Raw genomic sequence first — 14796 nt, 5'->3', positions numbered from 1 at the left:
ACAAGCATCGACTTTGTAGCGTATTCTCGTGGAATGCTGCATTATCTTGGCTTGAAGGTGACAAGGGGTTTTGTTTGCTTGTATTGTCATGATCAAAGAAAAGAATTCCAAAGTTTGGAGGCAGTTTGAAAGCATATGATATGAAAGAGCCATTGTAAGCTATGATATGAAGATGAGGGCTTGAATGCTTTTTTAGAGCCAACGATGGAAGGAGCTTTTTCAAATGGGCTTTTTGGGGGAAGAAAGGAATCGGAGTGTCATCGTAATGACAGAGGAGTAAGAGCTTATGGAACATCTTCCAGATCGTGATTTTCCTACTGGTGGCAAAAGTTTTGGCTCTCTTGGTATTATTGAGGCATACAGAAGTGGTAAAGGTAAACTGAAAATACAGGGAAAAAGCTAGCAAGGTCCGAACTAAGTGATAGTATTGATAGTGAATAGGGAAGCGAGGTCGTTAGTCCTTATGCTGTAAAAAATTTTAAAATAGCAGATGCTCTAACGTAGAAGCGAAAAGAGGCCAATCGTGAGTCTGCAAGGCGATCGAGACAACGTAAACAAGCAAGAGGGATTTGGAGGCCTGCTGGCTGGACGTGTATCTTGACAGATTTTCTCTACTCAAGTCTTGAAGTTTTTGGTGGAAAGCATTTGGCATCCCGTATTTCTGAAAAAAAAACTGTTGCATATTGTGGTGACTTTGTTTTTCTTGCTTTTTCAGTCCATTCACTGTTATCTGGAGCAGATGGGTAGTCTGTTATTCTTTTTTTCCTTCTTCTCGGAGTCCATCTATATTGAGATCCATTACTAACGTAATGTTATTTACGAAGGAATGTGCTAAAAATAGACCAGATCAGAACAAATCATCACTTAGAGGATGGAAGTCCGCAGAACTTGGAAATTTGGCGGTTTGAGGGAGTCTCTCCGATGCATTATTATAGCAAAAAGCTGAAAAAGCAAGTCAGCTTCGTCAAGGGTTTGGTGAATTTCATACAGATTCCTACAACTGTCATGGCATAGGTTTGGTGATTTCATCTCACAGAAATCAATGAGAGCCATACTTTCTTAACAGTTGTCAAGTGTTCGAGATTGCTATGCAAGTCGACTCATCAGTTGGAGGAAAAACAGGGCGGATCTCTACAACTTGGAAGAAGAGCTACGGAAGAGAAAGGGGAGATTTTGCGCCAAACGGGAAGCTCTACTGAAGGACCAATAACGAACATTGAAGATGATGCATCAGATGTGACCGCAACGACGATGATTGACAAGAGAAAAAGGTTCGGAGCAGACAAGAGGAACAGGATGGACATGAGCAGAGCATATTCAAAATCGGACGCAATGACGAGGAAGCACAGACCCCAGCAACGTGAGACTGATGAAACTGTGAAGTAAAAAAAAAAGAGCTCGTCGAATTCTCCAAAGGTCGATGGCTAGAGTGAAAGTAACTAAGGAGCTGTGCCCCTGCGGCGTCGTGTTGCTACGCATCCGAGTCGTATACACCTTCATTTCTTTTGTTGTGCATTTGTGTTATTTTCCTGCGTGTGATTCATTGTTTGTGTAAAGCATTTCGATAATCTGCATCCAGTGTACATATTCCCTTAGTGCATGTGTATGATTTTGTTTGGATGCATGATGTGTGTGTATTAGAGAAATATGAAAAACTGACGCCAAAGGATCTTTGTCCTGCTGCTATTTGTTCTAGTTTCGTGTGCAATGACAGTCTTTAAGGTCACCACATGCCACACATCTTGGTATGAAGGTCAAAAACCAGGAACTTCAGGGTTGAGGAAAAAGGTTACTGTTTTCAAGCAACTAAATTATCTACACAACTTTGTGCAAGCAACAATCAATGCACTACCTGCTGAAAAAGTAAAAGGGTCGACAATTGTTGTCTCTGTTGAGGGCCGATACTTTTCGAAAGAAGTGATTCAGACCATAATAAAGATAGCTGCAGCAAATGGTGTGAGCCAAGTGTAGGTTGGGCAAAATGGGCTACTGTCAACACCAGCTGTTTCAGCTGTTATCATGAACAGAGCTGATTTTAATGGTGAAAAATCTTATGGTGCTTTCATTTTGACTGCAAGTCACAATCCAGGTGGTCCTCATGAGGACTTTGGAATAAAATACAATACTGAAAATGGTTTTATTTTCGATGGCTAAAAATGATGCTGGGAGGCTCTATTTTCTCTTTTGGATATTTTTGGCACAGGGACACGCAGTGAAGAAAAAGGAAAAACTAAAAACAGGGGCCGTCTGTGAATCGGAAGGAGGGGAAAACTACAGGAGCACTGAAAAAGCAACTCAGGGAGAACTCTTGCGACAATGATGGACGATGGATATGTCAAAACAATATTCGTGTTTGCATTTTTTACCTTTCTCATGGTATTTGCATTACGGAGGGGAATATGCAGGTTGGAGATGAAGAACCTGGCTGTTTTTCTGGCATTTGGTGATTGCCTTTGTGTCACTGACTGGTGCTGATTCAAGATGCGTTAGTAGATAGTGCTGCTTCAGCATGGACAGGAGTTTCTGGTGTCGGATGGTGGTTCTGGGTGGATGCCGTCGCCTGCAGCTCCTCCACCGTCTCCTTGATGCATTATCTCCCAGGGATTTTCGCATCCTTTGCAGCTCTAATTTTCAATTGTGTCAAGAGGGACGAGATTCAAGATTAATCACCATTCGATGATGGAGAAGGTTGCAGAGAGCAAGAGGAGCTCTTGATCTGGTTCAATCTCGGGTTTCGATCATCAAAACTTAGACATTCTCATCGTTCTGTATGAACATGGGGTCAATCCGGATTCTCTGGCTGCTATGGTCAAGGTGTTGAGCAGGGAAGGTGCGATATTGTGTTCAAATCGACCGCAGGCCAAACGGATCCACGCCTACCTCTGCCACCACAAGCTCGAAGATCACTGAGTCCTTGGCAACTACCTGGTGCCTGCACTGGTCGAGTGCGGCTATTTGCCAGATACCGTCCGAGTCTTTCACAGGCTGACCTCTCGTAACGAGCACTGCTAAAGCTCCCTCATCTCTGGTTTCGCACAATCTGGCGATCTGCACCTCGCTTTCCACCTCTACAATCGAATGCAGCCAGAACATGTCCAGCTGAACATTTACACTTTCGTCACCCTCCTCAAAGGCTGTTCTGCGCTTGTCAATTTCGAATCAGGACACACCGTATACGCTGACGTTGTCAAGAAAGGCCTGGAAGGTGACCCTTTTCATTGGCAACACTTTGGTAGAATGTACTGCAACTGTGGTTGCCTCCTATATGCTCAGTGCATTTTCTGGAGTCTGCAGGACCCTGGATGGCAAACCAAAGAACGAAACATATATAAGTGAATGCCCATCAGATGGTTCAGCCAAGCATCATTAGCTTGCGGCTTTAAAAGGCTGGGCAGAAGAAGCCCTTTCTTTCACGTAGGACTCCCAACTCTTTGACCATTGTAGGCTGTTATGGTCTTGCACATTTACAGCAAGGAAGACGAGATATGGTAGCTGCTCGTGATGAACAAGAATGGGAGAATATAAAAGATAGAGAGGGGTTCACTCGTGAAGGTCCTGTGGGAGATAGAATGCTTCAGAAGAATAAGAAAGTAGACTTGAAAGAAGAGCTTAAGGCAATGCAGCAGAAGATATCACAGGCTTGAGGTGAAATAAGCTTCTTATGTTCTGAGCTATTGAAGCAATTAATGACCAAATTGAATATGGCTGAAGGCTCAGTTGTATTAGTTGTACTTTGATACCACAGTTTTACAGGGAATGCAGTTTTTTGTATGTTATACTAGTTGCTCACAGAACTCTTCAATGTATTGGCACTGTATGGATTTCTAAGAATTGATAATAGGGATTGCTGCCCAGCTGAACTCTTCAAGTCTATGTGCCAATGCTTAAACTGTTCTTGAAAACCTAAATGCAAAGCTGGTTATGACATACTTCAGATTTTTCAAAACTTGGACCTCAAGTACTTTACTTGATAAGTAATATAGTGATCTTTGGCATCAAATATTGAGTTATTGAGATCTTCTTGTTAGCCTCATTTCTTGCTGTGTCTTGAACCCCGTGTTCTGCAGCCCTTGCATGAACTTTACGACATTTCTGGTGAACCCGATGTGAAAGTGCTACGTCATTAGCAAGATGGGAGACTCGCAAGAAGAGATGACAGATGATAATGTCATGAAGAACCTGTTTCAGTCATTTACCATGTATATGCAGCAACAAGCTCATGCAAAACGAGACAGTGATGCTATGGATGCCTTGAAAGTTGTCCAACAGGAGATGAAGTAGTTTAATGGCCAGCAAGTGTCAACTTACCTGCATTTGTATGAAGAAAAGATGAAGTTTTTTGGGGTTTCTCAAGATGTTTGGAGCCGCTACTTCTTGCGGATCGTGGTGCGAGCTCTTGAAGGTCGAATTGCAAAAATTCAAGAAGCACATGCAGGTTGGGCTGAATTTAAAAAGGCATTAAAAGATGAATATTTCCTGGAGGATACAGGTCTTATGAATCGCAAGAATTTTCTAGCATAGGTTTCTTTGCCTAATAAGGGACTTTCTGTTACCGCTCTTCTGCGAGAGTTTGAAAGCCGTTATGATCAGTTGGATGGGACTGAACAGCAAGCTTTGGAGATGCAGAAAGTGGAGTTATTTTTGCAAGCTGCAGATGCTGATCTACAGGAAAAGTTGGATGATCTTTTGGAAGATCAAGCTACTGATTTAGGTTTAAAGACTGAGTGGAGACATGTCATTGATGCTGTGAATGCTCTTGTTAAGAAGCAGCACAGGAGAGTCAGATTGCATCGTAATACAGGATCAGTTCCTGAAAAATCCTTGGAGACTTCTTCTTCTACCCCTGCTGCAACTTCTTTGCCTAAGCCTACTCCTCCTGTTGTGAATCCACCAATTTCTGCTGCTCCAATGCCCTTATCTGTAGATGATGTTATTAAAGGCTTGGCGGATTTGACGATTGAAGCAGTCAAAGCTGAAGTTGGTAAGTTAAAGGAGCAACTTATGTCAGTACCTGTTGTAGCTCCTGCTCCAGCAATTGCTTTTCCAGCTGGTCAAAGAAAAGGGTGACGATGTATTTGGTGTGATAGTACAGAGCACCAACACTGCAGAGATTGTGATGCTTTTCAGGAAGCACGTAAGAAGAATGTAGTGTTCTGGGGACAAGATGGGAAGATATGGCTGATAGATACTGGTGCTCCTCTTGACACGAACTTTGGTAAGGGAGGTATGAAGAAGCTTGTTGATGATATGGCTGCGCGATCAGCTTATGTGAGTGTTAGAGGAGATGCTTCAGCTTTTGGAGTCCAGCTTGAGCAGAAATCTAATGGAGACTCTGCTTTATGGTCTTCTGCCTTGGAGATAGCGAGAAGAGGGAAAGTTCAGGCATCTACTATGACTTGTGTGGGCTCTAGCATCCGAGGAGAAACAGGATGGGATTCTCCTGTTGATAGGTATTCTATTTTTGCTTATATGGCTAAAATGCAGGGTTTAGATGCCATGGTTGAGGAAAAGAGAAGAAGAGATGAGGAGGGTCCCAGCACCTCCAAAAAGACTAGAGGGGGTGACTTTGTTTCACCACCTGTTACAGCTCCACCTATGTCAAGTTCTCCAGCTCAATCAGGTCCTGATCAACCAATGGGAGACAAGCAGAAAGAAAAGAGGCAACCAAGAAAAGAGCCAGGATTCAAGCTCTTATGAGATCTTGAAATGCAAACGGATATGAGTAAGATTTTTCATGAAAGAATTTTGAATAGTGAAGCTACTTTTACTGTTGGCGAAGCTCTTGGGATTGCTAGAAGAGAAATACAGGATCAGATGCAGGATCTTTTGCGGAGGAAATGACATGCGATGGAAGGACCTGCTTTACAGGGATTGTAGCATGGAGATCTTGGGGAAGAGCATGATGATGCAGTGATGGTTGAGAATGCTTCTGTTAATCCGCAATTGGAGAAAATAGTGCAGCCTATGCAGTATGAAGATGATGAGACCCCTATTCTCATTCCTCGCAGCCATTTTTCACAAAGTCATTGGGCTAGAGCAACCACTGAGATAGTGGTAAGGATTGGAGAGAAACAAATTCCCTTGGTCGCTTTAGTTGATCATGGTTCTGAGATTAATCTTATTGCTCAAGGTGTTTATGAGAGTGGCAAGTGGCCTATGGATGCAGAGCATGGCTGGCGCATGAGAGCCGCCAATAATACTTCTGGTGATATGTATGCTGCTTGTCCGAGTATCAGAATTTCTATTGGTAATGTTGAAGAGGATTATCATTGCTTTGTTCAGGATTCATGCTCTTATCCGATTATTCTTGGGCAGCCTTTCATTACAGAAGCAAGAATGGAAACAAAACTGATGGATGACGGGTCAGCTTATGCGCGGATACGCAGTAAAGATGGTATGCGAGCTGTTCAGTTTATGACTGTTGGGGTAAATCATCCGAGAAACAGGGACTCCTTGCGTGAGGCACCACTACCTGTGAAGGAGTTGGATTTTCATTAGGTACCGCTGTCTTGCGAGACGCCAGTGGTACGGAGCGGAGAAAAGAGGAGATCTCGCCTCCTGGCAGCCAGTCTTTCTCCAATAATTTTGTTGGTTTTTCTTCAGATAGTTCAGTGAGTTATCAAAAAATTTCAGATTTGCCTAGAGCTGCCAGGCAGTACATTGGTCGTAAGGAGAAAGAGTTGAAGAATGCAGGTATTTTGCAAGCAGAAGAGCATGTGGATGGATTGTATGAAGGAATGTCTTATGCAGATACTTTGTTTGAGATGAGAGCAATGCTAAAAACTGATGTATGTAAGGGTTCAAAGATCATACCTATGCAAACCTTGGATATGTTTCAGGAAATTTTTGGTTTTATGCTACAAACAGAGTTAGAGGCTGAGAGAACTCAGCAAACTGAATTTATGGTTGATCTTGATCACCTAACAGAAGTGCAGAAAGCTGAATCCATTCAGCCAACAGAGTTGAATGCATAAAAATTTCTGCATACAGAGTTTCAGGATGCATCTATGCAGTCCATAGAGCCGAGGGCTGAATCCATTCAGCCAACAGAGTTGAATGCAGAAAAATTTCCGCATACAGAGTTTCAGGCTGCACCCATGCAGTCCATAGAGCGAAAGGCTGAAATTTTTCAGCCAACAGAGTTGAAAGATGCTGAAAATTTGCAGAAATTGCAGCAAAGAAAAGAGTGCTTGAATGATGCCAAGGTTGACACAAAATATAAAACAGTTGATAAGAAGGTTAAGCCGGTTGTAGGCCCGTTTCCTTCTGATAGTGATGAACATATTGAAAAAGCTATGAAGCAGCCTATGTTGAGGGACCCTGCGAATATTGGACATAAGTTTACAGCTGAAACTCTTGCAGAATTGAAGATTGGAAATGATGATTTTTTGCTTCCAGTGGAAAAAGAATGTTTTAGAGAGATGCTTGGACGTCATGGTAAGGCATTTGCTTTCTTTCCACATGAAATTGGCTGCATTAGTCCCGAATTGGTTGCACCTATGGTCATCTTCACTGTTCCTCATGTACCATGGAATATACGTCCTATACCTGTGCCTAAAGCACACTTGCCAAAGCTGATAGAGTTGTTGAATGAGAAGATTAAAATGGGGATTTTGGAACCCTCTTCTGCACCCTACTCTAACAGGTGGTTTACTGTACCAAAGAAGAATGGCACTTTGAGATTTATTCAGGATATGCAGCCCCTGAACAAAGTGACAATCAGGAATGTGGGAACAGGTCCAGTTGTGGATGAATTTGCTGAGGCTTTTGCAGGACGAGCCATCTATTCTCTAGGTGACTTGTATTCAGGTTATGATCAGTTTCAGCTTGCCTTGGAAAGCAGGGATATTACTACTATGCAGACACCTATTGGTCTTGTGAGGATGTGTACCTTGCCTCAAGGTGCCACAAACTTAGTTGCTCATATGATGAATGCTATGCATAGAGTTTTACGAGACTATATTCCGCAGTATACCATGCCTTTTCTAGATGATGTGCCTATTAAGGGTTGTGCAGAAGAAGAAAAGAATGAAAGTCTTGATTTGCGTGGATGTAGACAGTTTGTGGCTGACCACTTGATTGCTTGTGAGCAAATATTGACACGATTAGAGGAGGTAAATTTGACACTTTCAGGGCTGAAATCTGTCTTTGGTGTTAATGAAGTTATCATAGTTGGGCATATGGTTGGATATTATGGCAGAAAGCCTTCTCCTGCAAAGGTGGATGCCATAAATAGGATTGCAGAGTATTGCTCGACTACTTCAGAGGTGCGGAGATTTGTGGGAGCTTGTGTATTTTACATGATTTGGATTCCTCATTTTGCTCATATAGCAGATGTTCTTTATCAGCTGCTTCGAAAGGGGCAGAAATTTCATTAGGATGAGAAGCATTCAAAAGCCATGCGTAAGCTCAAGAAGCTGTTGTAATCAGCTCCTACTCTACGCAAGGCGGATTATCAGTGTGGATGGCCGATCATGTTGACAGTTGATACTAGCCCTATCGGCATAGGTTGGGCTGTTGGACAGGATGATGCTGATGGAAATAGGTATACTATCCGCTTTGGAGCTAAAGTTCTTAATGAGCGACAGAGGAGATATCCGCAGATCAAAAGAGAGTTGTGGAGAGTAGCCACTGCACTGAAGTGTGACAAAGGGTATTTTATTGGAGCTTCAGTTATTGTGGAAATAGATTGTTTGCCTTTGCTTGGCATGATTACTAGTTGCTCAACTCCAGATATAGCCGGCCGATCATGTTGACAGTTGATACTAGCCCTATCGGCATAGGTTGGGCTGTTGGACAGGATGATGCTGATGGAAATAGGTATGCTATCCGCTTTGGAGCTAAAGTTCTTAATGAGCGACAGAGGAGATATCCGCAGATCAAAAGAGAGTTGTGGGGAGTAGCCACTGCACTGAAGTGTGACAAAGGGTATTTTATTGGAGCTTCAATTATTGTGGAAATAGATTGTTTGCCTTTGCTTGGCATGATTACTAGTTGCTCAACTCCAGATATAGCGATGCTTCGGTGGATTGCCTATATCAAATCATTGAATCCAGAATTTCGACACATAGCAGGGAAAGATAATCCAGTTGCTGACATGCTTTCTAGAGCGAGATATGAGGATGAGGAGTCAATGCTTGCAGAAGATGATGAGACAGAGTCTGCTGCTTCTGTCCTTATTCATGATTGTCATGTATCTACTGTTGAAGCCTTTATTGAAGAACTTTATGTTGATGAGTGGCTGCAAATTGGACAGTATCTAAGTTCATTGACTCGAAGAGCTGATTGGACAGATGATGAATTTAAGAAAATCAGAAGGAAGGCTTATGGGTATTTCTTGAAAGATGGTTTTCTTTGGAAGCATCCAAGAAAGAGAGGAGGCTTGCCCTTGAGAGTAGTTTGTGATGTAGCGATGCAGATACAGATTATGCGAGAGTTTCATGAGAGCTCATGGGCTGGACATAGAGGTGTGTGGGCTACTTATGAGAAAATCAAAGAAAGATACTGGTGGAAAGGGATGTATAAAGATGTTTCTCATTTTGTGGAGACTTGCAAGGACTGCCAACTTTACTCTTTAGTGCGACATCGTGATGAGTTGCATCCGACTTATCCACTATGTATGCATTATAAGTGGGTGGTAGACTTGGTTACTTTGCCAGTGGGACTTATATCTTGTCTTGGCTAGGGAGGATCTTACAAACTATGTTGAAGGCAGATCTTTGCGGATGAAGACCACCACTACAGTATGTAAATTCTTATTGGAACAAGTATTTTGCAGGTATGGATGTATAGGCAAGATTAGAGCTGATCGTGGAGAGCTAGATGAATATGAAGCTAGAGAATTCTTCTCACGGCTTGGGATTAAATTGGCTCTTACTACTGCATATAATCCAGAGGGAAATGGCAAAAGTGAAAGAGGACATCCGCCAATAGTTAAAGCATTAGCAAAAGCTTGTAGAGGTCGAATTGGAGATTGGCCGAGATTACTACCTTTTGCATTGTGGGCTAATCACTCTACACATAGTGTGACTATTGGATACATGCCTGCGGAGTTGATGTATGGGCAAAAACCTGTCATGCCTACTGAAATTTGTGCTCTCACTTGGAGTGTTCTTCCGTGGCATGAGAATTTATCAAGGGAAGAGCTGTTAGCTCTTCGGATTCGTCAACTAGAGAGAAGGACATAAGATGTGCAGCTAGCAGTTGATCGTTTGAAGGCAGCCCGTCTCAGAAATAAGGACAGGTTTGATTTAAGGCATCGCTTGAGGCCTAGAGCCATAAAAGAAGGAGATTGGATTCTAGTCTATGACAGTACTCTAGAAAATCAGCATAGTAGCATGAGAAAAATGGTTCAAAGATGGTTTGGACCGTATGAAGTGAAACGGGTTTTTGACAATGGTACCTATGAGCTGGCTGAATTAGATGGAACAGTATTGAGGGTGCCTATTGCTGGAAAACGAGTCAAGATTTTCAAGAGAAGAGAAGATGAAGAATATGCACTTGAAGCATTGACACAAGAAGAGCAGGTAGAAGAAAGACAAGCAGAAGAAACAGAGAACATAGATGATGAAGCTGATGGAGAAACAGGTCTACTAGAAATAGATGATGGACTTGACCTGTTTGTGGACTTGAATGATCCTAGATAATTGGCACATCCGGAGGATGTGCAGGTTTAGAGGGGGTGGATGTCGTGTTGCTGCGCATCCGAGTCGTATACACCTTCATTTCTTTTGTTGTGCATTTGTGTTATTTTCCTGCGTGTGATTCATTGTTTGTGTAAAGCATTTCGATAATCTGCATCCAGTGTACATATTCCCTTAGTGCATGTGTATGATTTTGTTTGGATGCATGATGTGTGTGTATTAGAGAAATATGAAAAACTGACGCCAAAGGATCTTTGTCCTGCTGCTATTTGTTCTAGTTTCATGTGCAATGACAGTCTTTAAGGTCACCACATGCCACACATCTTGGTATGAAGGTCAAAAACCAGGAACTTCAGGGTTGAGGAAAAAGGTTACTATTTTCAAGCAACTAAATTACCTACACAACTTTGTGCAAGCAACAATCAATGCACTACCTGCTGAAAAAGTAAAAGGGTCGACAATTGTTGTCTCTGGTGACGGCCGATACTTTTCGAAAGAAGTGATTGAGACCATAATAAAGATTCTTGCAGCAAATGGTGTGAGCCAAGTGTAGGTTGGGCAAAATGGGCTGTTGTCAACACCAGCTGTTTCAGCTGTCATTAGGAACATAGCTGATTTTAATGGTGAAAAAGCTTATGGTGCTTTCATTTTGACTGCAAGTCACAATCCAGGTGGTCCTCATGAGGACTTTGGAATAAAATACAATACTAAAAATGGTTTGATTTTCGATGGCTAAAAATGATGCTGGGAGGCTCTATTTTCTCTTTTGGATATTTTTGGCACAGGGACACGCAGTGAAGAAAAAAGGAAAAACTAAAAACAGGGGCCGTCTGTGAATCGGAAGGAGGGGAAAACTGCAGGAGCACTGAAAAAGAAACTCAGGGAGAACTCTTGCAACAATGATGGACGATGGATATGTCAAAACAATATTCGTGTTTGCATTTTTTACCTTTCTCATGGTATTTGCATTACGGAGGGGAATATGCAGGTTGGAGATGAAGAACCTGGCTGTTTTTCTGGCATTTGGTGATTGCCTTTGTGTCACTGACTGGTGCTAATTCAAGATGCGTTAGTAGATAGTGCTGCTTCAGCATGGACAGGAGTTTCTGGTGTCGGATGGTGGTTCTGGGTGGATGCCGTCGCCTGCAGCTCCTCCACCGTCTCCTTGATGCATTATCTCCCAAGGATTTTCGCATCCTTTGCAGCTCTGATGTTCAATTGTGTCAAGAGGGACAAGATTCAAGATTAATCACCGTTCAATGATGGAGAAGGTTGCAGAGAGCAAGAGGAGCTCTTGATTTGGTTCAATCTCGGGTTTCGATCATCAAAACTTAGACATTCTCATCATCCTGTATGAACATGGGGTCAATCCGGATTCTCTGGCTGCTATGGTCAAGGTGTTGAGCAGGGAAGGTGCGATATTGTGTTCAAATCGACCGCAGGCCAAACGGATCCACGCCTACCTCTGCCACCACAAGCTCGAAGATCACTGAGTCCTTGGCAACTACCTGGTGCCTTCACTGGTCGAGTGTGGCTGTTTGCCAGATACCGTCCGAGTCTTTCACAGGCTGACCTCTCGTAACGAGCACTGCTGAAGCTCCCTCATCTCTAGTTTCGCACAATCTGGCGATCTGCACCTCGCTTTCCACCTCTACAATCGAATGCAGCCAGAACATGTCCAGCTGAACATTTACACTTTCGTCACCCTCCTCAAAGGCTGTTCTGCGCTTGTCAATTTCGAATCAGGACACACTGTATATGCTGACGTTGTCAAGAAAGGCCTGGAAGGTGACCCTTTTCATTGGCAACACTTTGGTAGAATGTACTGCAACTGTGGTTGCCTCCTAGATGCTCAGTGCATTTTTTGGAGTCTACAGGACCCTGGATGGCAAACCAAAGAACGAAACATATATAAGTGAATGCCCATCAGATGGTTCAGCCAAGCATCATTAGCTTGCGGCTTTAAAAGGCTGGGCAGAAGAAGCCCTTTCTTTCACGTAGGACTCCCAACTCTTTGACCATTGTAGGCTGTTATGGTCTTGCACATTTACAGCAAGGAAGACGAGATATGGTAGCTGCTCGTGATGAACAAGAATGGGAGAATATAAAAGATAGAGAGGGGTTCACTCGTGAAGGTCCTGTGGGAGATAGAATGCTTCAGAAGAATAAGAAAGTAGACTTGAAAGAAGAGCTTAAGGCAATGTAGCAGAAGATATCACAGGCCTGAGGTGAAATAAGCTTCTTATGTTATGAGCTATTGAAGCAATTAATGACCAAATTGAATATGGCTGAAGGCTCAGTTATATTAGTTGTACTTTGATACCACAGTTTTACAGGGAATGCAGTTTTTTGTATGTTATACTAGTTGCTCACAGAACTCTTCAATGTATTGGCACTGTATGGATTTCTAAGAATTGATCACAGGGATTGCTGCCTAGCTGAACTCTTCAAGTCTATGTGCCAATGCTTAAACTGTTCTTGAAAACCTAAATGCAAAGCTGGTTATGACATACTTCAGATTTTTCAAAACTTGGACCTCAAGTACTTTACTTGATAAGCAATATAGTGATCTTTGGCATCAAATATTGAGTTATTGAGATCTTCTTGTTAGCCTCATTTCTTGCTGTGTCTTGAACCCCGTGTTCTGCAGCCCTTGCATGAACTTTACGACAGCGGACACGAACAAAAGTGGAAAGGATGATAAGGCACCCTACTATTACTGTTTTCGATCATGAATACTAAAATTGCGGCAGCAAGCAATCTAGCATGTGAAAGGATAAATGCTGAAGTAGAGAGGTGTTGTCTCGACATCAATAGCCTGTTTATGCTGCCATGACGTGATGAAACGTGTGACTCTTATGATGCCTGGGTGTTTTTTTGGAGATATTTTGTTAGAAGTTGAAGGTAGCGGCTCCCTGGAAGTTGCAACATCGGACATCGGCTACTAATTTGGAGATAACATTGTTATGATGCGCCACAAGGCAACGGCAATTGATGCAACTGTACACTCGAGGACCATCCATGAATTTCCTCTAAAGAAGTCTGTACAAACAAAAACGTTTTTTTTTCTGATGGCAAAACGGTTATCAGACTGGTTGCCCAAATTTCATCAATAGCCTGTGCATTAGCCCAAAAGAAAGAGGAGAAAAAGTAGAGGTGACCCATTCATGTAGTTTTTTTTTGTCTTCCTTGCGGATACTTGCATGTATCAGAAAGCAACCAGACATTGAAGGATATTGGAGTGCTTTGAAGAAAACTTGGATTTGAGATTAACTATATAGAACTAGAAATTTCAGACTTGCTTTCAAGTATGGGCTGTTTCCAGGGTTGACAATTTCTGCATTTGAGCATTACATCTCCAAAGGAAAGTTACCTTGGATTCTAATAAGAGTTTATATACATGGCATGGATCAACTGCATAGATCACATGTGGTTTTGTTATGATGTTTCTCTATGCTCACAGTGATAACTTGGCAGTAATACAATTGTTACTTGGCATCATATTTGTTTTGATTATTTGCTTCGCTTGATCTTCCGTCTTGGAATTTTTCAAGAACCTCTGTGTTTGCGACTTTGCTTTCGAAAACCCTTCGACAGCGCTACATAATTTTTCAAGAACCTCTGTGTTTTGCAAAGTATGTTTACGAAAAATTCCAAGTATGGGCGCTACATAGTTTTCGAAAACACAGAGGTTCTTGAAAAATTATGTAGCGCTACATAGTACTCTAAGCAACTTAGTAAGCAAGATTTTGTTCTTGTACTTCGAGCTCTCTTCTCCCTCTTGTGCACACTCTTCTTATTGCAAACACTAATTTCCCACATGGTATCAAAGCCTCCTCTAATCCTTTCAACTTCCTCTATCCTTAGCTTCACTAAGTGCACATGATTTTCCATCATCTTCATCTTTTCCTTCTTACCTCCATAGCCAAACCTTAACCCCCTAACCTTGGAGGACCTAGAGAGGTCAGCGGAGAGCATTTTAGCTCAAGGTTCCTTCTAAAGACTTCATCCCCAGCACAACGTGCTTCAGCATGGCACTTCAAGCATGGAGATTGGGTAGCCAGGAAGAGTTCATTGCAAAAATCATGAATCTAGCGCAGATTTCACAACCTCCTCTTCAGCTCCTTGGCGTGGCCTGTAGTGGGCGTAGTCA

General features: G+C 42.5%; 1 pseudogene; it reads left to right on the top strand.

Annotated features, from left to right (window-relative positions):
- Window positions 1–1707: 1707 nt before the first annotated feature.
- On the top strand, window positions 1708–2666 carry LOC148037230 (putative phosphoglucomutase, cytoplasmic 1 pseudogene; annotated as a pseudogene).
- The last annotated feature ends 12130 nt before the right edge of the window (window positions 2667–14796 follow it).

This window comes from Lygodium microphyllum, chromosome 4 (genome assembly GCF_053477565.2).
Source record: "Lygodium microphyllum isolate KBCC chromosome 4, Lygodium_microphyllum_v1.1.10, whole genome shotgun sequence".
NCBI lineage: Eukaryota > Viridiplantae > Streptophyta > Polypodiopsida > Schizaeales > Lygodiaceae > Lygodium > Lygodium microphyllum.
The sequence above is the reverse complement of the archived record's forward strand: the minus strand, read 5'-3'. Positions and strand labels throughout refer to the sequence as shown.